This window comes from Alexandromys fortis, unplaced genomic scaffold, assembly GCF_014885135.2.
Source record: "Alexandromys fortis isolate MF-2015 unplaced genomic scaffold, M_Fortis_MF-2015_v1.1 scaffold_0, whole genome shotgun sequence".
Lineage (NCBI taxonomy): Eukaryota > Metazoa > Chordata > Mammalia > Rodentia > Cricetidae > Alexandromys > Alexandromys fortis.
In genome coordinates, this window is record NW_026067949.1 from 22,470,513 (window position 1) to 22,475,285 (window position 4,773).

The following is a 4,773-nucleotide window of genomic DNA, read 5'->3' on the forward strand; positions in this document are numbered from 1 at the left end:
TTTTTGGTTTTTCGAGACAGGGTTTCTCTGTGGTTTTGGAGCCTGTCCTGGAACTAGCTCTGTAGACCAGGCTAGTCTCGAACTCACAGAGATCCGCCTGCCTCTGCCTCCTGAGTGCTGGGATTAAAGGCATGCGCCACTATCGCCCGGCCTAACGACACACTTTTGAACAACACTAGCATTTCTGCTAGGAAACAGGCAAGGAAAAGACAGACTCGAGGCTTGTCCACTACTGCTAAAAACTGCTAAAGCTGTACTAAAGATAAAGATAGTTCAATTATCAAGAAAATAAACCTATCTTATACCTAAAATATCAATTATTCTTTGCCTAAGAGTCAAAACTCCCCCAACTCCTATCATAGCAACCAACTGTAACCTATGAAAAAAGTTATCTCTGGGTCGTCAAAGTGGTTAAATGCTATCTGCCGTCAAGCTTGACAAACAGAATTCAATCCCCAGAACCCATATTGCGAAAGAACTGTCTCCCGGAAGTTGTTCTAATTTAGACACAGATAAACACATCTTAAAAAAAAACAAGCAAACAAACAAAACCCACCTTATATTCTTGCTTTCTGGTTTGTTTTCCAAGACAGGGTTTCTCTGTGTAGTCTTGGTTATCCTAGAACTCATGCTGATGACCAGACTGGCCTCAAACTCAAGAGACCCAGCTGCTTCAGCCACTGGAATGCTGAGATTAAAGGCGTGTGCCACCACGCCCAGTAGTATATCCTACACTTTAAAAAGACCAAAAAAATGTAGGGCGGTGTGGCACACTCCTTTAATCCCAACGCGTGAGTTCAAAGTCAGCCTGGTCAACAGAGTGAGTACCCACATAGCCTGGGCTACAGAAAAACCCTGTGTATGAGGGGGGACCCCAAACTTCAAAGGTATCCTTTTCAGAACACATATTACTGAAAAGGAAGAGAGCGGACGGAAAGGACAATAAACATCTAACTGTACAGAAGCTGAATGGAAACACAAACAGCGGGGCATGGCGGCTGGGAAGGCACTAAGGGACAATGGAGCAACGTTTGGGTATATGGGCAACAAATGGCACCTTACAAGTGGTCCCATCACAGCAAGTCTCTCCCACTTCTGTTTTTAAGACAGGGTCTCACTATGTAGCCTTGGCTGGCTTAGAACTCATTATGTAGGCCAGGTTGATCTCACACAGAGATCCACCTGCTTCTACCTCCTGAGTGCTGGAATAAGAGCCTAGTCCTTTGCCTCTACCTGCAAAGTGCTGGGATTATTGGGATTATAGGCACAGACTACAAGGCTGAGGTAGTATAGTGCTGGGTATCGAATCTAGGGCTCATGCGGCTAGGCAGGTACTACTGAGTTACATTCCCAGGCCCTTACCTATTTAAAGAGAGCGCTAGCCGGGCATGGTGCCTCAGATCTGCAAGGTGACCAACCTGGGCTAAGCAGTGAAGTTTCAGGTAAGCCAAGGCTACACAGAAGACGCCGTCTCCAGTAAATAAATAATGGCAGGGGGAGAAATGTAAGAGAAAAAACACTGAAATAAAGAGGAAGGAACTAAGGTCCAAGAGTTTGAGTGGCTTGCCCAAAACCACACGGCACACAGAAGCGGGCCTCAAGCCCTCTCATTTCTCCTTTCCTAAAAACAATTTCGGCAATAAATCCTTAGGGACCCTAACAACAGGCAGAAGAGTTTACAGGAAGATACAGAAGAACCAACGGGCAGCCCCACCTCTAAGAGTTGAATTACTAAAATCACTTAACACAATGTAATTTCATTCCAGCACACAAATATCTGCCCAAATAAATATTATAAATTATTTCATCGTCCAACCTCAGCAAAAAGCTCAAAATACACACAAACACACATATCTACTAGGCTAACTTATTTTAGTTATGTGCATATTGTTTGTCTGTGTGTGTAGACCAGCTATGTGCAGGTGTCCAAGGTGGTCAGGTAAATGGCAGACTGGTGTATGGGGAGGGCCTGCTCTCTGCACATCAATGGGATGTTCTCACTGCATTACTGAGTGGCAAGGAAGGTGAAGCTCAGGGCCTCTCTCACAAGGACGCTAGCCACCTTGTGGGGCTCTCTGCCCTCATCTCCCATTCCACTTGTGACTAGACTTTCGGTGTATGAAGTAGGCACATTAGCACCATAGCAGATCACCCCTGCCCACTCCCAAAACTCACAAAATTCATGCCCTTCTCAAATACAAAACACCTCATTCCATTCTAATAGCCCCCCATCAATATTTACTCCTGTGTCAGACCAAAGTCTAAAGTCCTGTCTCAGATGGCTCAGTGGGTAACAGGGCCTGTTGCCAAGACTAACACAGAGTTTGATCCTCAGGCCCACATAGTGGAAGAGAAGAGACTTTCTCAAACCGTCCTCTGACCTCCACACAAGCCATCATTGTACTCATGCTCACCCCTAGAGTCCTGTCACAAAAGTAAACAAGTCTAGGGTCTGGAGAGATGGCTTAGTAGTTAAATACACATATCAAGTTCAATTCCTAACACCCTCATCAGGTGGTTCATAACTTCACTTCCGTAGGAACTGATATCCTGTTCTGGACTCTGTAAGCACCTGCATTCACATGCGCACATCAATACAACATACATAATATATATAAAACTCCCATATATTAAAGACATCTGAGCTGGGCCGGGCGCGATGGCACATGCCTTCCTTTAATCTCAGCACTCAGGAGGCAGATACAGACAGATGTCTGTGAGTTTGAAGCCAGCCTGGTCTACAGAGCAAGTTCCAAGACAGTCAGGGCTACACAGAGAAACTCTTGTCTCAAACAACCAAATAATAACAACAGTAATAAATAAATATAAATAAATAAAAAGTAAATCTGAAACCCAAAAGCTTACCTAAGTACCATCAGGCTGGGAATGCAGGTCAGGGGTACAGTACCTGCCAAGCACAAGGCTGACTACCGACTGAATGGATGTCATCTAAACAAGGGCCACAGTCAGTGTACGGCTCACCCTGGGACAGAACGTTCTACAGACAGGAACCTGTGACAGTCAGCTATCTGTGAAGGGAAGGCTTCCACAGGAAGGCCGGCTTCTACACAACATGCAGTCCCTCTGGAACCTGGGAGCACCACGAAGCTCCTAGGCATTCTGCCCTTCAACCTTCTGAACTCTAGGCCAGCTGATAGAAGGGCAGTCTCAGAATTTTGAAAGTGCTTTTGGGGTCGCCTATCTATGAAAGGTACCTGATCACCTGTGTCCTTATCTAAAGGCAGCCTGAGATCCAATGCTCAGTACAGAACAAAACAGTCTGGCTGGCCCTGCCCTGCACTCTCCCAAACACAGGCGAGCTTCCTCAGTGCTCTCCCCGTGCCCGCACGGAGCACTGGACGATTCAGGAAGCACTCTCTAAGAGTAAGGCTTACCAGGAGCTCTCTCCTCAGCCCTCACCAAAATCATCCTGAAAGGATGCATTTGTCAACACAGAAGCTTACTGCTGTGCACTTTACAAACACCAGTGTCTATGCACTGGACAGGTGCACAACCGCTTCCTAGCTAGGTGTTTGCTGAAAAGGCAGCCTACTCTTGCTTCCAGCTCACTCTGAGTGTGTTTGAGCTACTACAGCAAACATTTGTTCACACTCCAGAAGCTAAGTCCCCTTCACAGTGGCTATGTCGATGAGAGAAGCAGCAAACTTCTAAGGCTCTGTCTGGAGAAGGTGTGGGGAAGAGGTGCGAAGACAGGGTCTCATGCGGAAGCCCTGCCTGAGCCGCTGACCTCCTGCGTCCACAGTGAAGTGCTGGGGTTCAGGCTGTGTGTCACAAGAGTTCCTCCTAATAGTACCATGTGGCCAGTTAAGGTTTCAAAGACACTTTTTGAAGAAATACAGATATTCTGGATAATACAATGTTTTCAACATTGCCTTTTCTTTAGTTTTCTTAGGTTTTGGGGGATTTGTTTTTGTTTTCGAGATACAGTTTCTTGGTGTAGCCCTGGCTGTCCTGGACAGAACTCGTTCTGTAGACCAGCCTGGCCTGGAATTCTCAGAGATCTGCCTGCCTCTGCTGGGATTAAAGGTATATACCACCAGTGCCTGGCAAGCCTTTTCTAAATGACTTTTTAATACCTGTAATTGACTCGTTCCAGAAATCACTTTAGACAATTTACCAAGTCATCAAGGGGTTAGCACACAAAGTGAGAGAAATAAATCACTTAGCCTTGGGGCCTTTAGTTTGTCTATAAAGCAGGACTGATAACAGAAACTATTCACTTTAAAGGAGTGTGCAAGGATCAAGTGAGAATTCTTAGGAGTCCTTTAGAAACTGAGAGTGTCCGGGGTCTTTAACCCTCAGCTGTGTGCGGCCTTACACTGCTGACATCCTCCAGGGACTGTGGATATTATTCTCCTGCACTGGAGGGAAGGGAAGAAGAAAGTGGACTACCTATTCTGAAGTTCCACTGATTCGTCTTTTCTCAGCTATACTTAACTCATGGACATTCTCCAAGAGACTCTCTACCTGGCCAAGGCACAGGGGAAAAAAAAAAATCACCATAAATGACCAAATAATGTTTCAATTAAATTAACTATTTATTTGTCTTCACTATCATTCAAGTTTCAAATTTTGAAAATAAATAGTTCCTAAAATTTCTTCTCAAGGGTGTTTACTACTCTGGGGGCAAAGCTATAGTTCAGACTTGCCCACTGTGTACAAAGCCTTAGGTCCAGTCCTCAGCAATACACACATACAGTGGGAGTGGGGGCTAGAAAAGCGTCAAATTACGCGGGGGGGGGGGGGGGGGGG

General features: G+C 45.7%; 1 protein-coding gene across 2 annotated transcripts in view; it reads right to left on the reverse strand.

Annotated features, from left to right (window-relative positions):
• Smim14 (small integral membrane protein 14) overlaps window positions 1–4,773 on the reverse strand; it is a 45,810-nt gene that overhangs the window by 33,076 nt on the left and 7,961 nt on the right. The gene's annotated exons all lie outside the window — the stretch shown is intronic.